General features: G+C 46.2%; 1 long non-coding RNA gene across 1 annotated transcript; it reads left to right on the forward strand.

Moving 5' to 3' along the window:
- Positions 1-2,578: 2,578 nt before the first annotated feature.
- On the forward strand, positions 2,579-13,250 carry LOC310839074. The gene is made up of 2 exons (XR_014561321.1): positions 2,579-4,998; positions 13,008-13,250. It is a non-coding gene; the product is annotated as an uncharacterized lncRNA (long non-coding RNA).
- The last annotated feature ends 7,628 nt before the right edge of the window (positions 13,251-20,878 follow it).

A 20,878-nucleotide genomic window follows, 5' to 3' on the forward strand; every position in this document is an offset into this window, starting at 1 on the left:
CCCATATGCAACCTGCTCCAGTCCTTGTATTTCCTTCCTGGGTAAGTAACCTGGCTTGCTGAAGTTGAGCCCCTATTCAATTGTTCCTGCTCAAAGAAGGAGAAGAAAACTACGCATAGCCTCTTCGACTGGTAAGTGGCAGGTATACTTAGTAAGAGGCGAGAGTCTATCGTAGGCCTGGCTCTTCTCCCCGCTGTCTTGCTGGAGCCCTGCTATTCTGTCTGTGGAATTCAAATGAATGGCAGCACCCATTATTTATTAACTCTCACCCCATGTAGCTTCCTCTCCACTCCTGCCTTGGGTTAAAAAAAAGGAGAAGGTACACCTTGTGTTTCCTGCTTTATTCTCAGTCAGCTTGAAAGAATCAGCCAGTTCCCTGAGCGGCAGAGTGGATTCTGAAATATTAACACATAATCCGGTCAAAGGCAGATCACAAAGTGGTCAGTCAAGTCACCACCAGGCAAAGCAACAGCAGCCAAGAATCTGGGGGTTGGGTGGGGAGAGAGACACTTCTAAAACATTCCTTGCTTGCACGATCCCTATCCTAAAATATGCATTTCAGTCAATGAACAAATGCTGCTACTGCTGCTTTGAGAGCCAGGATGATGAGAACAGGGATCAGAAGGCACAAGCCTTACCAAAGCTCCCTAGCTAAGCCATTGGTAATGAGCAATGGTGTGAGAAACACTCCGGCTAGGCAAGTGGTTTAGGAAGGAGCACAGATGATTATTTCAGTGCAGAATATTAACTCACATTTTCTGCCCCCATCCATGCTATAATTTTTTGTATTTCAGCTGTGGGCCTAACAATGAGGCCAGGAGCTTCTGGAGTCGCATTAAAAGTAGCAGACTGGGAGTCAGATCTGACCCAAAAGGCACAATATAAAAGGGTTTTCTCCTGCACATGCTACATACATAGTCATAGTGCAGTTGCTATTCGTTTCAGTTAGGCTTGTGCAGAAGAACTTCCATAAGAATATAAGAACCACCTGTTGGATCAGGCCGAAAGTCAGCATCCTGTCCTCACAGAGGCCAATCTGGGAAACCCATAAGCAGAACCAGGGTGCAATGGGTCTCTCCCCATGTACTGTGACTATTGTTGATTTGTGTGTATGTGTTTTGTGGGTGGGGCTGCCATTTGGATTTCCACTTCAGGTCCTGTGTAAACTTTTGTTATTGACAAAATGCACAGACAGACAAACAAACAGAAGCAATTCAAAAGTATTGTCTATCATTATTACACATGGGTTTTAACAACCTCACATAATAGAATGACTGTTTCTTCACCTTCCTGGTGCCTTCAGCACAAAACAGATTATTGCTTCTAAAAAAACCAAAAAAAGCTGTGTTCCTTCTTTGCAGCTACCATCAATTCTCTTACAAAAGCAAACAGCTCTTAGATGTGTCTATAATAAAGCCACGTAGAGGCTTATTTAACAAGGTCTTTGATAAAGATTCAAATAGCAGTAAGCAGAAGGATTGGAAACAGATGGTTACAGAGAAAGGAAAAGGGAGGAAAAGCACCATAAAATGCACTTCAGAGCCCCTGCTTATTAACAAGATTCTTTCCTGACTAATAAGGTATGTCTCATCCAAATGGTCAACTCATACAGAGCTTACTCAGCCAAGTGAACTGGAATCCAGTTTCCCCCCGAGTCACACATGCTGGCAGCCACAACAAGTCAAAACATGTTGTCATCCCACCAGCAAGTGATATAAGATATCTGCAGGCCTGATCCTGCCCATGGCATCCAACTGAATTCAATGGAATTTCCTCCCTGTGAAATGTGCATAGAAATTCAGCCTCTGCCTTTTTATGAAACACGAGTGTTTTGTTCAGCTTTATAGCTAGGGCAGATCCAGCCCTGTTTAGAACGTAACAGAAAGTAAGAATGCGAGCTAGGAAAACTCAAGGTGGAAAACCCAAGTGAATGGAAAGGGTAGATCCAAAATAAATTTATCAGGGCTTAAGGCAGGGGGAAAGTATTGCTCCATCCACAGCTTGCCTAGAGTAGAGCACCTGAGTTGAAGTGATTTGGCTGCCCTATGATGGAGGACAAAAACTTCTTACTCTACTTTTTACTGTGTTGCACATGACTTCCTTCAATTGCAACACAATTTTAGATGACTCATCTTTTAAAGAATTTTCATATAATACCCTCATATTATCTATGTCAAAGTGTTATTGATCTTTAGTGGGGGGACGGGACCTCAGGCCCTCCAAGCCTTTATATTTGGCCCTCAAAACTTTCCAAGACCACTCTCTCTCTCAATGCCACATCTCTTGCCAATCCAGCTCTCTGCTCTCCTTGAGTGCTTTCGGCTGGTTGGAATGTGTCCTTGAGCTGCGATAATGACTCTTGCTTACCTGGAGGGAAGACAGACAGATGCAGGTGGCTGGGAGTGCAGAAACCTCTTGGGGATTTTTTTGCAGCTGAAATGTAGCAATGAAAACAAGGTTCTTAAATTGCTCTAACGGGCAAGTGGGTGGTGACCAGACAGAATTTGAGAGGCTAAAAGCTGTTTAGAAACTTTTATTTTAAATACATTATAGCAGAAGACCAGTGAAGGAAGTTCAGTTTATGAAAGATATAAGCATAAAAGTATCGAGGAGAAATCAACAGCACAGTATACATGAGTGATTCTTGGGGAAGAGAGAAATAAGAAACAGAAGAACATAGCTGTCAATCCAGAATGAAATTATAGATAACAGGCTCCCATGGATGCATGTTACTAGATGTCAGTGGAGTTTAGGATATGGGATCCAGCAAAATCAAAAGAGAAAATGTGTCCAGGTAAAAAGTAAAGAAAAATAAAATAGTGAAGTCTGAACTGCACCGGGGGGCGGGGGGGAATTATCAGAGCTGTACAAAAAGTATTTGGGAAAGTTATCAGAAAACACTTAACCCAGTGTAAGATTATTACAAGCAGCAAGAATGGAATCTAAAAGCAAAATTTTCCGTGTGTGTGTGTGTTCCAGAGAAAAGTTTCAACACAAAAAAGATCAGAAAAAGCTTCTTGTATAGAAAAGAGATGAAGCCCATTCAGGAGACTTGTACCTTCTGTTTCCCAGCTTCACATAAAACATTTTCTTGTGAGCTGATTGGTTCCTTTTAATTCCCCCGTTGTTTGCAACTAAAATTGGTTTTGTACTGGTAAATGACAGGTCACAGGACAAACATTGGCAGAAGCAGTCTTCCATTGTTTTAGGGGTTAACATGACCCCAAGCCTTTTTGAGGTTCAAGGAGATTCATGAAGGTCACCCAGCACTGCAAGTCACATGGAGTAACACATCTTGTACCTTCTTCACACTGGTGCATTGTCTTAGCTTGACTAAGGCCTTGTGCACATTTCGGCTTTTCACACACTGCAGACAGAAAAACAGTTCCACCCTCACGACAGGCATTCAGAGCTATTTTCATCATGAACCAGAGTCTCTAGACCAAAGTTTTATTCTGTTCCATTCCATTCCATACCTTCTGGGGTAATCACCTTCACCATGAACACAGATATACCCCCCAGCAGAGCTCATTAACATAGTGCTGTACCATTGCTGTGCCCCCCATTTTTCTTCTGGCTTCAATTTCCTGATAAGTTCCTGCTCCAATGAAAAGTGAGAGCATACCTTTATTTGTGAAGGATCATCATCGCTCAGTGCTAGAGTGTGTGGTCTGCTAGACCACTGGGTTCAATCCTTACCATCACAAAATGAGAAAGGGTTCACAACTAGCAGGGCTGGGAAGGATCTCTTCTGCAGTGAATTCTGCCTGTCAGATAAAACAACACTGGGCTATGTGGACCAGTGATATGATAGTGTAAGACAGCTTCTTGTATTTACCTTTGGTTCTCATCAATACATAACTCAGTGAGAGAGGTTTTAAGATTCACAGAACTCTTCCTCAGCTTAATGTCCAGTCCAAGAAAAAGCTCTGTGGAATTCAAAAGGTTGCTCAAACTTCTAAAACTCATTCTCTCTAACCATGTTCCATTTTTCATAACCTAAGCCCTTTGCAGTACAGGACATTTTACATACTGCTAAAGCACTAACCTCCTTTGGCTGAATAAACCCACCTCAGAAACCCCAGGAAGATCATTATTATAACAGTATTTATTTATATCCTGCCTTTTTCCCTGTTAGGAACGCAAGATGCACTTGATAGTTTGCAGACCGCCCTCCACAACCAGGCCCAGGAATAGAATCACTGAATGGTAGAACAGGGAGGACCCAACGGGTAACTCCCTGCAATGGACGGTGTCTGGTTCCAGCACTGCTTTGATTTGCAAATACAGTAGAAACTCCCCCCTATTGCCATGCTGGCCTGGCCGGATGAGCCTGAGCGTAATTTAATTGGGAAGACGTTTCAGCAGGTAGCGATAGTCATTCCTTGCCTTTCCTTGATCAAGGAGATTCTTCCCTCGCCTCGCCTGCCCGCTCGCAAAGCAGCAGCAGGAGCCGGCGGCCCGCCTGCCCGCATAATGCGTTGTTTATTAGCCCGCGCGCACTTCTCCGCCTGTAACTCCGTCGGGCCGCCTGCAGCAGCTCGGCTAATACAATGGCGTTTAATAACAATATTCCACTTCCTTAAACACCACAAGTGAGTGAGTGAGTGAGCGAGCAGGCAGGCAGGCCGGCCGGCAGGCGCGGGGCCGAGCTATTCATTATACATGAGCGCAGATACCTAGTTAAATATTTGATAGGAGTTTAGAAAACCCTCGGCGCTCCGCGGCCCCTTTCTGACCGCCGCCGCCCGAGGGAAGGTAACGGAGAGAAGTCAGGGGGGCTGAGGACTTTTCATGCGCGCACAAGATGCTGAAGTTTGAGCCCCGGCGAAGCCCTGAAGGCCGACATGCGCCTGGGACTTCTCCTGGCTGTCGCTGGCCGCCGAGCGGTGCGCTGCAAAGCCAACCTCCTTCCCTTGAATCCGGTGCTTTGCTGAGGAGGAAGCGGGAGAGGAGACTTCGCGCCATCTGGGCGTCGTGGATGTCGCAGCATTTCCAGTTAAGCGAAAGGGGCAATGACTGGGCCTTGGGACCCGGGTCCCCGTCCGCCCCACAGGCTGCGCCCCACACAGTTCTGGGGTCTCTGGGGCTGGCAACTCCTTTCCGCTCTCTCTGCCTGCGTGCTGCTGTGGGAATGATAATGGCCTCCTTCTTCAGGGATGAGCGCCACACTTTGCAAATGAGGAGTTCCACATGCATGATTAATAGAGGCTAAACTAGTCAAAGGAAAGGCCAGGAGGAAGGGGCCGCGCAAGACGCGCTAATGAAGGGGCGACCTTCCAGGTTAAGGAATCAAAGGCAAATATTGCTCTAGACTTAAATCTCGCCCGTAGTCTATAGACTAAACCCAAACGGAGGCATATGTAAATACTCGGCCGCCGTTTCGAAATCAAAAGGCCCAGAGGTGTTCTGCGGGAAGTGGCGCCGGTTCAGTGGGACCGGTTCAGCGGAGATGTTATGTTCTGGGGGGTAAGTGGGCATTTCACCAATTTACTCAAGGCTCCCGATCAATTGGAGGGAGGGCCGTGGGGGTGCCTGGGAGTCTCCAGTATGAGGTAGGCATTCATCCTCATTTTAAAATCCCAGCACATATTTGTGGATATATATTTTTAATCTACCCTTCCTCCAAGGAGTTCAGGCTGACAGGTGTACATTGCTCTCTACCCCCCACTTTTCATCCTCGCAACCTGTTTGGCTGTGCGTGTCTGTGAGTGTGTAATTGTCCTCTTCTCCACCAAGTCCAGTCCAGCATCCAGACATTGCAGGACCGTCAATACTGTATTCTGTTCCTCACTCTTATTGCATTTATTTATTATATCTTTCTCTCTCACCCCAAAGAGATCTACTTAGTGCTACATGGGGTTCCAGGTGGTCTCCCATCCAGATGCTAACCAGACCCACATCTGCTCAGCTTAGCAAGCTGGTAGAGTTACATGTCCTCAGACTTATATCCTGAGACTGTCACCTGGGAAACTGGCCACTGCTTCTTTGACTTGTGACAAGGGAGCAGCCACTAGGAGAAGCAGCATGCTGTTGTGGTTAGAGTGTTGGATTTTGACTGGGATGGGCTCAGTTCAAATCCCAGCTTGGCAGTAAAGCTTGCTAGGTGAACATGAGCCACTCACTCTCTTCAGTGGTTTTGTGTAGATGTCAGACTGGGTGCGGAACAAGATCCTGTCCCAGTTTCTCAACACAGCAGGTTGCTAGTGCTTACCAAGAAGAGAGGGGAAAGGCCTAGGGAGCTTGGCACAGTGTGGTCCGTAATGTTGGCATCACTCTGATGGTCTCAGAACCAAATGCTGCACTGGGTCAAGCTCCTCGTGCCCCTCTCCTCCCTCTCCTGGTAAGCACTAGCAACCCACTGTGTTGAGATGCCGGGAGTGCCCCACTGGCCATTAGAATAATAGAATTCTAGAGTTGGAAGGAACACTGAGGATCATCTAGTCCAACCCCCTGCAATGCTGGAATGTGAAACTTGTCCCATAGCAACCTTGGTTTTATCAGCACCACACTCTATCCAACTGAGCTATTAGTGGTTGGGAGCTTCATTAGTGGTTGTTGCCTATCCTCCGTTATGTCTGCATATTATGTCCCCAGAATATGATTTACCTGAGGCCCCCCTCCTATGTTCATTAATTTGGTCCCATTAATAAGTGCGACATTTCATTTAATGCTGCCTGGCTACTCTATTAAAGCTACAAAATCAACCCAAATATCTGCCACTCTAATCTGCAGCACTGCATGGCATCCCAGCATCACATGTGGAGCTATATTTGAGTTGCTGGTTGCATCTGATCAAGTCATTCTCTGTGAAGATATGCCTGTAGACATATGCAGACCTAGGAGGTGAATTCAGCCTGGAAATCCAGGTTCCAGTTGGAGCACAGTGGTTTCTGGAACCAACTCAGAACCTACAACATTTTGGCAAACTCTGTTTCAATAATAATAATAATAATAATAATAATAATAATAATAATAATAATATAAAAATAATAAAAATAATTTATTTATACCCCACCTATCTGGTTGGATTTCCCCAACCACTCTTGGTGACTTCCCGCAAAATATTAAAATACAGTAATTCATCAAATATTAAAAGCTTCCCTAAACAGGGCTGCCTTCAGATGTCTTCTAAAAGTCTGGTAGTTGTTTCTCTCTTTGACATCTGGTGGGAGGGCGTTCTGCAAGGCGGGTGCCACTCCCGAGAAGGCCCTCTGCCTGGTTCCCTGTAACTTCGCTTCTCACAGTGAGGAAACCACCAGAAGGCCCTTGGCGCTGGACCTCAGTGTCTGGGCCACACAATGGGGGTGGAGACGCTCCTTCAGGTATACTGGGCCGAGGCCGTTTAGGGAGGAGCATGGGAGGAAAGGATGGCCTTTGGTCATGCTTGCTAGGTCTTGCTTTGCAAGCCAGGTGGCTTGATAATGTCGCTAACTCCTTGTCATCTTCATGGTCTCAGAGCGTGAGCTGAGAGGGCTTGTGCAAACTGAGAAATGTCACCCAAGTACCTGATGCTACTGCACGTCCCTGGCTGGAGTGGATTGCTGATTGCATTCTAGATTCCATATTGCATCCCACTCCAGAGAATGAATCTATTCCCAACTCCAGCATTGCTTTTTAGAGCAGAGCTACAAGTGGTGGCACTCATCTCTTATGTAGATGAATAATCATTGCAGCATATATTTTAAAAAACCATCAAAATTCTGGGCCAAGAAAGCTGCATCCTGCAACCTGTATGTATTATGCAAATCCAGCACAATTGCAAGAATTTGCTTTTGGGCAAGATTTATTTGGCTTCTGTTCATCATAGAGAGAGTAAAAGAGCTATGTGGGGCACTGAAGATGTGCTCGCTGATGACTGAAAATCCTATTCAGATTTTGTCAGATGATTGCTGAAACGATGACGCAGGGCTTCTTTTCTACACACAGTGCCTGGCTTCGGCACTTAGTCAGTGCCTGGCTGCAATAATGGGCTGGACTTGGGTGAGCATACTGAGGCTCAATCCAGAAAACAGATGAAGGCATTTGGGTGCAATTCTGTGTTTCGCAATGAAGCTGAGGGCGTACAAAAGAAAGCACTTCTCTTCCGGACAGACAAAAGAAAGTAGATTGGTGGTTGCCAACTTGGATGGCTTTAAAAGAGGATTCTTCAAATTCATGGAGGATAAGGATATTCGTAGCTACTAGCCATGATGGCTGTGCTCTGCCTTCACCCTTGGAGGCAGTATGCTGAATATCAGCTGCTGGCAATTGTAAGTGGGAAGAGGGCTGTTTTGCCTAGGTCCTGCTTGTGGGCTTCCTGGGGACACTGGGTTGGCCACTGAGAACAGGATGCTGGACTAGAAGTGCCAATGGCCTGATCCAGCAGGACACATGTAACTGTTAGGAGGTGATTCATCTGCTCAGGCAAGTCATGTTCTGGAGGAGGTTGCGCTCATCGTGGACAACCAGGTTTGGAGGTGCTCGTTGATCCATCTTTGTCACTCAAGGCTCCTTCTATCAGCGCCTTCTATCAGCTGCTACCCTACCTGAACAGAGAGAGTGATCTATGGCCTGGTCACCTCTAGCTTCAATTACCACGAGGCATTGTTCACAAGGCTGTTTTTAAAAATGATTGGTAAGTTTCAGTCGGTATCAATAGGTCTGACTGGGGCTGCGTGTTATAAACATATTGTGCCAGTAGTTTGCTATCTTTGCTGGCTCCCAGTCCATTTTCTCCTGGGCCATATCCAGAAAGTGGTCTTGGGGGATGAGTGTTCATACCCCCGGGCTCTCACTTGTGGGGTGTCTCAGGGTTCCGTCCTCTCCCCCATGCTTTTTAACATTTATATGAAGCCGCTAGGAGAGATCATCAGGGACTTTGGGCTGGGTATTCATCAATATGCGAATGATACCCAGCTGTACCTCTCCTTTAAATCAGAATCAGTGAGGACAGTGAAGGTCCTGTGTGAGTGTCTGGAGGCGGTGGGAGGATGGATGGTGGCTAAGAGATTGAGGTTGAATCCTGACAAGACAGAAGTACTGTTCTTGGGGGACAGGGGGAAGGCTGGTGTGGGGGACTCCCTGGTCCTGAACTGGGTAACTGTTCCCCTGAAGGACCAGGTGTGCAGCCTGGGAGTCATTTTGGACTCACAGCTGTCCATGGAGGTGCAGGTCAATTCTGTGTCCAGGGCAGCTGTCTACCAGCTCCATCTGGTTGGTTGAGACCCTACCTGCCCACGGACTGTCTCACCAGAGTGGTGCATGCTCTAGTTATCACTCGCTTGGACTACTGCAATGTGCTCTACTTGGGGCTACCTTTGAAGGTGACTTGGAAATTGCAATTAATCCAGCTAGACTGGTGACTGGGAGTGGCCGCCAAGACCATATAACACCGGTCCTGAAAAACCTACATTGGCTCCCAGTACATTTCTGAGCACAATTCAAAGTGTTGGTGCTGACCTTTAAAGCCCTAAATGGCCTCGACCCTGTTGGAAAAATGCTTTGGGGGTGCCTGCAAGCCCCTGGATCTCTGAGTGTCCTCTGGTACACGCAGCTCTGGAAAAGGCATCTCCCTTCTCTTCCAGTGCACTTCTAGCAACATACATTATATTGATACATGTACACTAATCTTCTGGCACAACACAGCAAGAAGAGTGAGACATTGTAGAGCTAATCTACTTATTTACACACTATGTACAGACAAAAGCATAATGGCGTCCGTTCTCTCCAGCTCCGAGAGAACAAACAAACAAACAAAAGCGAAAGTACAGTGTAATAGTACCCTCAGCGGTGGAAGAGATAAGTGTATTCCTTTCCCAGAGTCGTCCCAGTGTATTCCAGAGATAAGTGTATTCCTTTCCCAGAGTCGTCCCAGTTGTGATTTACAACAATCTCATCTGCAGCATTGGAGGAGTGAAATTGCTAAGATCCCCTGTATACCTGAAGGAGCCTCTCCACCCCCACTGTTCAGCCGGGACACTGAGGTCCAGTGCTGAGGGCCTTCTGGTGGTTCCCTCACTGCAAGAAGTGAGGTTACAGGGAACCAAGCAGAGGGCCTTCTTGGTAGTGGCGCCTGCCCTGTGGAACGAAGTTTTTAATGTTTAATGCTGTATCATGTTTTTAATATTCGGTTGGGAGCCGCCCAGAGATGGGTGGGGTATAAATTATTATTATTATTATTCCCAGATCAAAGTGTTGATTTTGGCCTTCAAAGCCCTTCACAACTTGGGACCACTGATGTATCTGAAGGAACACCTCTTCTCTCGTGTAGCTCCTTGAGACTGTCATCTGACAATCCACTCTTAAGTGGCCCCTCAGTTGTGGAACGCTCTCCCATCTGACACCTTATTAATGTCCTTCAAAGTGCCATGCAAAGACCTTTTAATTTTCTTGGGCTTTGTAAATTATGTTTATAGTTTCAGACTACTTTAAATCTCTGGATTTTTATTTTTCTTCTCCTTAGAAGCATAGAATCATGGACTTGGAAGGGATCCTGAGGATCATCTAGTCCAACCCCCTGCAGTGCAGGAATCTCAATACATGGTTCCCCACCCAATTTGAAACCATACCGGACTCAGTTTAGCTTTGCAAATATGCTAGCAGTTTTAGTGCTTCAGCCTTGTTTTAATTGAATTTTGCAAATTCTCTCTTAGTGTTGCTCTTAAGTTTTGAAGAATTTTTAAATAGCGATATTGTATTAGCTGTATTTTGATGTAGTTTTGTTTGTTTCAATCCCTGTAAGCCTCCCAGAGAACTTTGGTTATAGGATGGTCTATAAATCGTTAGAATGAATAAGTGTTTCTTTGGCCATTGATTGCTGCTCTCAGGAAGACCTTGGATCCCTGGTGCCCTAGTTTTGCCTCATAAAGGCTGATAGGATGTGTTATAGTAGATAATGTCCCACTTGGGCCAAGAAGGCATGACTACACCACAAAGCCCAGACAAGGAAAAGATGGTTGCCAGCCAAACAAAGAGAGGCCCCGCTGAGTATCTCATCAGACCAAGACATCTCAGTCCATGCTCATTTCTCATGCAAGTCGTTTAACAGGCGGTTAATCCCCGTCCAATCTCCCCCACCCGACACAATCCAATTTAATTTAGAGAAAAATCACACAAAGGCTGTAACATCCAGCTTATCCCTTGAAATGCAATCGCTCTGTAGAAAAGAATTAATTTTTAATTCCATCTTAATTACTCGGAGTAATAATCCATTTACACAGACCAGCACGGTCAGCCACATGCATTCCATCGCTCCGGAGGGCTGGAGTCATGTGACTAATGCCCTTGTCAGCTGACCAGCTGAACTAATCAATCAGAGGCGATTATTATGCCAGGTGCCCTGAGAGAGTCTGGAGCCTTCGATTAGTCCCTTCGGATTGTGCAGCTGCCTCTTCCCCATTGCTCACATTTAATTAGTAATTATTTTGGCACTAAGCAGCCCTGTGAAACTGCCTTTGCTGTGATGACCCAAGCCTTAGCTTTGGACAAATAAACCACCTCCCTTTAATAGGAACCAGGACTGGGACAATACTATTTCTCTCCTCATCTACCACATCTCTCTACATTGCTCTTTAAACTTGACCACCAGCCTTTGCCATTCTGTTTTTGGATCCTCCGACTGGCCACCTCTGTGAACGTTCTCCCAGGTTTCCTCTCATTCTGCTCTCTTGCTTCTTTGACATGCCGTATTTTGGTTCCTCCAGTTCTCTGCTCACAGGCAGGCTGGTAACTGTGAATGTGATGCAGGCTGATGATTAGGGTCTAAACCAGAACTTTCCAAACTTTTCATGTTAGTGACACACTTTTTAGACATGCAGCATTTCGTGACACAGTGATTCAGTTTTACTAGCAAACCAAACCAACCCCCTTCCAGCCCTGGGAGGAGCATGGGGAGCATTCACGCGACACACCTACACACTGCAGCCGACACACTAACATGTCACAACACACAGTTTGGAAAGCTCTGGTCTAAACTGAGCTGGACCTTGTTGCTTTAGTTCACACCGGCAGGCCTTCGCTCTGGCAAGCAGCCCTTACCTAAATTAATTGTTGGTGGGCTAGGTTCTGACAACCATATCTGCATCCCAAACAATCAGCCGTGGTGCTTTTAAAATATAGATGGAAATGCAGACGGTGTCAGTGCAGCAACCACTATGGAAGATGTAGGTTTGCCCATTTTTACTTTCTGCCAAGGCTGCTGCAGGCATCTCAGCTATGATCCAATCAGTGCAGACTGGAAGTCTCCAGCCCCAATACAAGGGGTTGGTTTAGTTCTTCTGACCCTGTTCTTCAATTAGTCTTGCCCCATGCTTCCCTGATTCCATCTGGCTGTTTGCCAAGGGAGATAAATCACATACAAAATGTGTTGGTGCCTTGATCCCACATCCCCATGCATGCTGACAATAACAGTGAAGGGTATCTTGTTAAGTGAGGAAGGGGGCTTGTTCACTGCTCCCCTACCTGGCCTTGCCTGCTCCATTGCCCTGTTTGACACTCTTGGGTATAGTCCTTAGAGCCAAAGATAAAAAGCAGACCCACATAGGGTAAAAGATGAGAGGCAGACACAAATCTATTCCTGTGACTGCAATTTATTTTCAAAGTTTTAAATGCTGAATTTTAAATTCCTCCGATGTGCCCTATGACATAATAGTGAAGGGTGGGTAATCAATTGAATCATCACTATCACCTGTGACTAGGATTTCCAACAACACCCCTCCCTTCGGAGCAAGCTGGGGGGGTTAGTTCAGGGCTGTGATGGTGGGAGGAGATTTAACCCTTTCTCCACACAGCTTTCCAGTTTCAAAATTTCCCCTAAAGCTACTTTCCTCACTGGGGCAAACATAACCAATAGCTGAATGTGGCTTTGGATGGGGTGAATTAGATCAGGAAAGTACGCTGTACAGCATTCTCCATTTCTCCCAGGGGTGAGAAGTTCAGCGGCAGTGTTACAGGGTTTACCTTCCTTTGGATGAGAGACAGAGCCCTGGAGAGTAGTGGTGTCTTTGTAATATTTCTGTTATTTACAGGAATACAAGCTGCACACATTGTGGAAACAAGTAGCCTCCTACAGCACCAGAGCTACAGCTGTACCTGCACCAGTTGCTCTAAACAACAGAGTGGATCTCTGCACTCCCACCAGTCTGATTCCAGGCCAGCTAAACCCACAACTCTCTCTCCTACCTGACTGAGACTTTCATAGAACTCAGGAGCTTGCTCATTATATTGTGAGGTTTTGGTTGTTGTTGTTGTTTAAAAAGAGTACTGTCCTAGTAGGTTGATTTTGGATTTTCTAATAGACCAAGCAGCTCTGCAGCTTTGCTCTCTGCATCTCTCATATGTCTTCTTCGTTCCTTTCTAGCCATGCCAGAGCACTGATTTCAGACCTCCTTGCCATGCAGATAAATTGCCCATTAAGGAAAACATGTCCAATCATTAGCTCTCATTGAGGAAACATTAACCAATCATCCCTGACTAGCAACAAGCAATCAGGTTAACAAAGGATGGACACCCAGAGGCCACAACAACACTAATCCCAGGAACTGGTCTATGGCTGGAAGCACTTTTTCCTATTGAATTAAAACCTGCTCTACACTTGCTATGGGTATGTGCATGCAGGAGCAGAGCTGATAAGGCCAGGAAGCTGTCACCTTGGGTGGCACTGCAAGCATGTCCTTCCCTTCATCCCCACTCCAGGCTGCTGCACAAAACAACTACCTGGATTTCCCATGCATCCCACTGATAAGCCCTCTGAATGCTCTCTGTAAACAGGCAGGCCTTTCTACCAAGGGGGAAGGAAGGTGGGAAGCAGCAAAGGGAGGCTCAGAATGAGCAATAAAATCAGAAGACCAACCCCCAAGAATATACAGCCACCATGTGCCACTTTCTGCCTCAGGATATAGGGCTTTTGGCCCCAGACTGAAAGTTCCTAAAGTTGTTTGGGGCTACTGAGGAGCACCCATTTCCTCTGAGCTATATTTGAGCCAGGCTGCCATAGACCCTCAGAGTGCAGTAAGGCTGGCACCAGGAGTCCGAAGAAAGAAGATTAAGCATTATTGTCCTCCCCTCTTATAAGAACCTCAGAAGAGCCTTGCTGGTTCAGGCAAAGGTCCATCTATTCCCCACACTCTTTTCAGTGGCCAACTAGATGCCTCTAGGAAGTGCCCAAGCAGAACCTGAGCACAACAACGCTCCCTCTACCAGTGGTTCCCAGGTATTCAGAGGCAGAATATAGTCGTTGTGGCTAGGAGCCACCATAGTCTTATCCTCTATGAATTTGTCTAATCCATCCTTTTTGCTTGTGTCTGTGTCTTCCAAAGGAGAGATGGGATGCGGGGGAAGCCAGCTGTGACTCATCTGGCCTGGTCAGGAGACCCTAGTCTGAGCACATGTTGCAGAGGCACTCTTTTCCTTAATTCTAAGACTATGTTGTCCCACCCACCCCTGTTTTGCACCTGGCTGTGGTAGGTGTACTTAGGGCTTCTCGTTCTAAACAGATCCCACAAGCCTGAAACCTGCCTGCCTCTTGTAAGAAGCCAGAGGAGGAGAGACAGACTTTTCTGTGCTTGGCACAATGCACAGATCAACAAGTGACAAGAGTCCTGTGCATTGACTGCCATAATGCTAATAAAGAGAATAAAATAACCATGGCGAGAGTTCGGCTAGGATTCCCAAAGAAGCCACCAATTACAGTTTATGGCTGCAGTGGGGCTGGGGGAGTCAGCTGCAATGGAAAAGATAAAAGCCTTCTGCCTCGGTGGATCAGTCTGAGTTGAATTGGTGGACCCAGAGGGAGCTACCAGAAGTGGCCACTCAGGACTTTTCCCACATTGCATGCTGGGACGCTGGATGAAACGCTCCAGCCCTGATTGCTTCTGAGCTATGTGAGGAGGGGGTGGTGTTGATAGCTGAGTAGTAGTTAATGCTAAACGTTTGCGTAGATCAGCCACTCTGCAGTTTCCATGGTCATGCGCAATATCTGATCAAAATGGATGGCTGCAATGGAGCTCTGCCATCTAGCAAGGTCCATCTGGTTCCTGGCACACTAGATGCAAAGAAGAGTCTCTCCATGGTTCCCCACTCCCCCCCCCCTCTTCTGCTCACTACAGGGGAGGCAACTGCAATCTGCGAATCTTAGACAAGGATGTTGTTGTTAAGAACAGGAGCAGAGAAAGGAAACAAATTGGAGTTTAATGATGACCTTCTTCGTCATCAAAGTGCCGTCTAGGAACTGCGGGAAAACAGAAGAATTTAAGCAGCCTTTTCACTAAAGGGTTTTTCCCCACAACCTAACACAGGCCCATGGGTTAATTATAGCTCTCTTCTTGCCTAATTGCACCTCACTAGGGGAATTCATTGTTTGTGGCCCTTTCCTACAGCTCTTGGCTGGAAAAATAGAAGCTTCTCGGAGGGGGAAAGTGGCTGCACCACTATGTCTGCATTGATTCAAAGGCACATGGAGAATTGGCACCAGTTTATCCAACCTATGGCAGTGTGTGTGTCTGTGTGTGTATTGGGGGAATGGAAATCTTGTGGGCTGTTGCTGCCAGTGAAGTGAAAGTGAGGAGGAAAAGGAGAGATAAGGGGCAGAGGTGAGAAATGGGACCAGAAAAGGCTGAGATAATGCGGTGCAGAGAGACTGAAGGCGAGGGAGACAGCATTATTCATCTGTTTGTTGGTTTCATAAAATTTATATGCTACTTGATTGTAAAAACAAAAGAAAAAGAAAAACCTCAAAGTGGTTTACAAAAATGGGATGCAGTAGGGAAAGCGGGTATTTATTGTGCAGAAACTGTTTTTTTTTGTTTTGCTGAGCTCCTCCAAATAAACCACAATGTGAAGTTGACATTTGTTCTTGGCATGCCAGAGGAGGTCTCACGTTTGTGGTAAAATGTGCCCTCTGAACTCAAGTTGAAGGGATTTTCACTGAAATGTGCAATAAATTTGTGCATTCCCAAAATCTCAGGAGTTTTAATTTCTAAATGAATTTACTCTTTTGGAGGAATGGGCTTCTGTACCAGCACACAAAGTACAGAAGGTTTGTGCATCAAAATTTTTACACTCAAAACATCCTAAACATGCTTAGTGCTAGATCAGCTATGAAGAACTGTCACTGACTTATTTGGTGAAAATTGCCTCTCATTGTGATATTCTCACGAAGAAGTAAAAAATGTTAAAAAGAAATTCTCAGACTTTTAGTTTGCATAATTTACTCATGTAAGGCATTTGGAATATTTTTGTAATAGATGAAAAATAAGCATAAAGGAGGTGTGGAAGCTGCCTTGTACTGAATCAGACTTGGTTCATCTGGCTCCATATTGTCTACCCTGGGTGGCAGTGACTCTCCACGATTTGAGACCGGAGATTTGGACCTCAGACCTTCTGCATGCAAAGTAGATAATCTACCACTGAGCTAGAAAAATCCTCAAAGGGAAAGCTTTGGAGAAGGAGGGATTCTTCAGGAACTGCATCATGGTAATATTCTAATCTTCATAGCTCTGTGTATGCCTGCCTATTGTTTAGCCTTCAACATTTTAACTATGACAGATTATTAGTGAGAATGCATATTTGTTTCCTTTCACTCCTGAATTTGTGTCCTGTTTTCAGTAAATAAACCTCTTTTGTCATGCACGATTATCCACTTTACCCCCGGGAAATTCACAAACTCTGTCCTAAATCCACATAAGCTGTAAACTCTTTGGTTTTCCCTAACTTCAGCAACAGTGTTTGAAAGAGTGGGTGGTGCATCAGAGATCCCTCTAGGTTAAGGGAGAATGAAATACTTAGACATCAGATCAATTCGGCTCCAGTTTTTACAGGGAAGGGCTGTGTTATTAATATTATTATTTATTAAATTCAGCAAATCAGTGATGGAGCATTTGCTTTGCATGCATTAAGTCCCAGATTCAGTCTCCAGCATTTCTAAATAGGGCTAGGGAAGACTCCTCAGTGAATTTCTGGAGTGCCACTGCCAGACAGTGTAAATACTGACCTATATGGACCAATGGCCCTATTTATTTAGACCAGGGATGGGGAAGCTGTGGCCCTTCAGATGTCAATTGTGTAGGAAAATTTAAACCTCCCATCCCATGTGTGTGGGAGAAATACAAAAGTAAGCAGGCTATGAAGCCTTTCTAGCAGAGTAAAAACACTTATGTATTTTGCGGCTTACAAGAGCTAAGGAATTAGGCAGTTATACATTTCCCTTTTATTTGTGGTCTGCTGACCTTCCCCTTTTCATCCCCCGTTGCACAGAATAAACCACACATTTTAGTAAGATAAACAAAAAGGTTTACTTGCATTTCAATGCAGACAGCAAATACAACAAAATAGTGTGCAGAAAAATTCTAAGTTACGGTAAAATAGAAGTTGGTAGTCTTAGCTAACATGGCTAAAAGCACAAACTTTAGCCATGCCCATCTGGTCAGCTTGGAAGCATGGTGGAAAGAGAGAGTCTCCTCACAGATGGAAGGAAATATAAAGGATTGTCTTACTTGTTACATCAGTGGTGGCCAAACTTGGCCCTCCAGCTGTTGTTCGACTGCAACTCCCATCATCCCTAGCTAACAGGACCAGTGGTCAGGGATGAGGGGAACTGTAGTCCTAAAACAGCTGGAGGCCCACCCAGAGGAAGCAAAGGAAGTTACCATGCACAGAGGGTCCTTTTTAGGAAGTTTAAGAACTCTGTGTACTAGCCCTGTGCTTGTCTAGCAAAACACGCATTTGTGATTTGGCTGCAAACCCCACAAATTGTACTCCAGGGCCCATCCTCCCTCACCACTGGCCATGCTGACTGAGGCTGATGGAGGTTAGCATTCAGAAAGGTCTGGAGGGCCTGGATAGCTCAGTTGGTTGAAGTGTGGTGCTGATAACACCAAGGTTGCAGGTTGAATCTCCATATGGGACAGTTGCATGTTCCTGCATTGCAGGGGTTGGACTAGATGATCCTCAGAGTCCCTTCCAACTCTGCAATTCTATGATTCTATGAAGTCCCTGTCCCCTGATTTAGATGCTTTTATTCTGCTTCTCCAGCTAAAAGCCATTAAAGCCAGGTTACAGTTTAGTTAATATTTGTTTACCGCTCCTGGCCTGGAAGTGAAAGTTCATTGAGCGACGCAGAATGAGGTGCCAATGTAAAAACTCCATACTCCTATTGTTTTAAAAGTCACCCTTGGGCTGGATCAGCTGCTGGATCAATGAGAGCTACATTTCCAATATTTGCTTAATTTCTGTTTGCGTCTGATTCTAGATGACTGCTCCAAAAGAGGGGAGAAGCTCCAACTTAGCAAGGACAGAATGAAGAGATGCACCACATCTAAGGGCCTCGTTTTAGAATGACTAGGGAACCTGTGGCCCTCCAAACATTTTTGAATTATGGCTCCTATCATCCCTAACCATTGGTCATGCTGGCTACGGCTGCTGGGAGCTGAAGTCCTGCAGCATCAGGAGGTCTGCAGACTCCCTAGCCTGGTTCTGGAGGGAAAATCTTTCCCCTTCCTGTCTTGGATGCAGAAGAGGCTCCATGCTGCTCTTTCTCCATAGCCTGGCATTCTACCTGACAGTTTCATAAACCAGACTTCCTTCCATGCACTTGATGTCCAATCTCCTGGCAAGAGCAAGTGACACGGATGCCAGTGATGTGCAGGACATCTGACCTTCTCACACAACCTTGGGCAGACAGACTTCTTCTGTGGCCCTTGTGAAGCCAAGAATGCAAGACTAGGCTGAGTGAAGAGGGCGGCCTAGTTATGCATTGAAGCCTCTGCAGACACTCCAGCCAGCATCCTCTGCGGCTCTTCAGTAAGAGGGAGAGCTGGGGAAATTGAAAGTGATCTCCCCAATCTGTATTAATTAGAGTCTATTAACTCATCAGAGCGCACACAGGCGGCTGCACGGGCCGCTTCTCCCATGAAGGGAGCTGCCACCACCATCTATTGGCAGAGGGGGGAGCTGAGCTGGAAGGAGAGCGCTCGTGGTCATGTTCCGGACAGGGCCTTGCTCTCAGCTAGAGGCAACCTGGACATAAAGCCCCTAGATGGACTGCAGTGGGGTGGAGAGGAGCCTGACAGGTTTCATTGCCCTCTTGCTGCCCACCTCCTGCCATTTGGCTGGTGGGGGAAATGAATGATGAAAGCAATCTGTGTGTGCATAGTGTGTGTTTGAGAGAGAAACACAGAGAGGAGAAAAGGAAAGAGATGTGCAGAAGAATAGTAGGGTGGGAATGACCTCAATGACAATGACAATAGTAGGGTGGAGGGTCTGGTCCTCCAAATGCCACCTAGTTTTGCCCAGATGAAGGCAATACCTGAGGCATGAGAGAACATGGTAGGACACATTTGGCCCTGGAGGAGTGGATGCAATGGAAATGTCTTGTACAAAAGAATGAGGCAGGTAGCTGAGGGCGGGGGGCGGGGCTCTAGATTGTGAGTGGCCTTGAAAAGATTATGGTGTAAATCCACCGAGCATGTTACCAAGTAAGCACATATGTAAAGACCTGCTGGGTCTTGCCAATGGCCCATCTAGTCCAGCATCCTAATGTCCCAGTGGCCAACAAGATGCCTGTGGGAAGCCTGTAAGCTGGGCTTGAGCAAAACAGCAACCCTCTCCCAGTTGTGATTCCCAGCTACTGCTGTTCAGAGCCCATGTCCAGTTTTATGTAGCCCTTGGATTTTTTAAAATGAAGGATTTCAAGAACTGACACACAGCCAGAGTTATCCATCCTCCAATTTCCTTGGAGTCCTTCCCCATAGAGCTGAGCGCCTCACAGAAAGTACAAAACGCAAGGCCTTCTGAGCAGTTCAGGCCCTCCTTCCTCCTCCAGGCACAATGGCCCATGAGAGCTGCTCACAAGGAGCTGGCAAAAAAGGAGAAGCCTCCCTGTAGGCCTGGTTCAGGCCCCTTACAGGTTCTGTGGTGCCTAGGGAAGAGCAGTTAGGGATTCAGTCTGCCCACAGGTAACCTCCAGGCAATAATAAGCCAGCAGGGCTAAACCTCACGTTGAATAGAGTAAGATAGGTGCCCCTCAGGATGCTGCTTTTGGGTGTTGCAAAAGGGCAGCAAATTCTTAGTTATTTAATTTAGTATTGCTGTATTTTTACTGGCAAGGAGCAAGGGGTAAGGCGTTTGTGAGATTTTCTGTTTCAGGGTCCTTAAGCTCAACTGCTGGCCTTGCTTACAGTGCAGCCTAACTAACTTGCTGCTCTGCTTCAGGCAGAAAAAAATTTAATTCTTGGGCTGGCCCTGGCGGTAAGGAGAGCAGGAAGCCATTTGGGAAGCCACAGGTGCAAGCCTGCCACCTAAAACAGAACCAACCTGCTCAAAAATTGGGTAACAAAGCAGTCAGTCAGCTGATCTCATTTATTAGACTATTTTCTAATGGGAGAGGGGAGTCTTCAGCTCAGATCCTCCTACAGCTTTTGCGTCATGCGCTAAGGAACAATTCTGTGCCACTCGAGAAGCTTGTGTGTGCATGTCCACAGAAACTGGGAGTGAGAACATCATAGCTGCCATGCTGATTTAGACCAAAGGACCACCTAGGCCACTGGTGCTGCCACTAGGCCCTGGGGATAGCAAGATGGCCCTGGCAAAATTACAAGGAGGGTGTGAAGGACACATTTAGTGCCAAGCACTGGTCACCAGGCGCACTGCATCTTAACCCTGGAGTTTTGTTTTTATTGCTCATATCTAAAAGTCATGGCTGGGGCCCAAGGATTGGTCTAGCCCCCTTGAAACCGTGATATCAAGTTGCGATCACCCTATCTTGCAGAAATGGATTCCGCAAGTTAATTGTGTGCTGCATGAAGCTTGCACCTACTTAAACGCCAGCTCCCTTTTTCGCTACCCTCCGCCCCTTGAGCCAGTCAGGACTTCTTGGGGGGAACGTCTCCTTATCCCAAGTGTT

This window comes from Podarcis gaigeae (assembly GCF_964106915.1).
Source record: "Podarcis gaigeae genome assembly, chromosome: 2".
NCBI classification, from domain to species: domain Eukaryota; kingdom Metazoa; phylum Chordata; class Lepidosauria; order Squamata; family Lacertidae; genus Podarcis; species Podarcis gaigeae.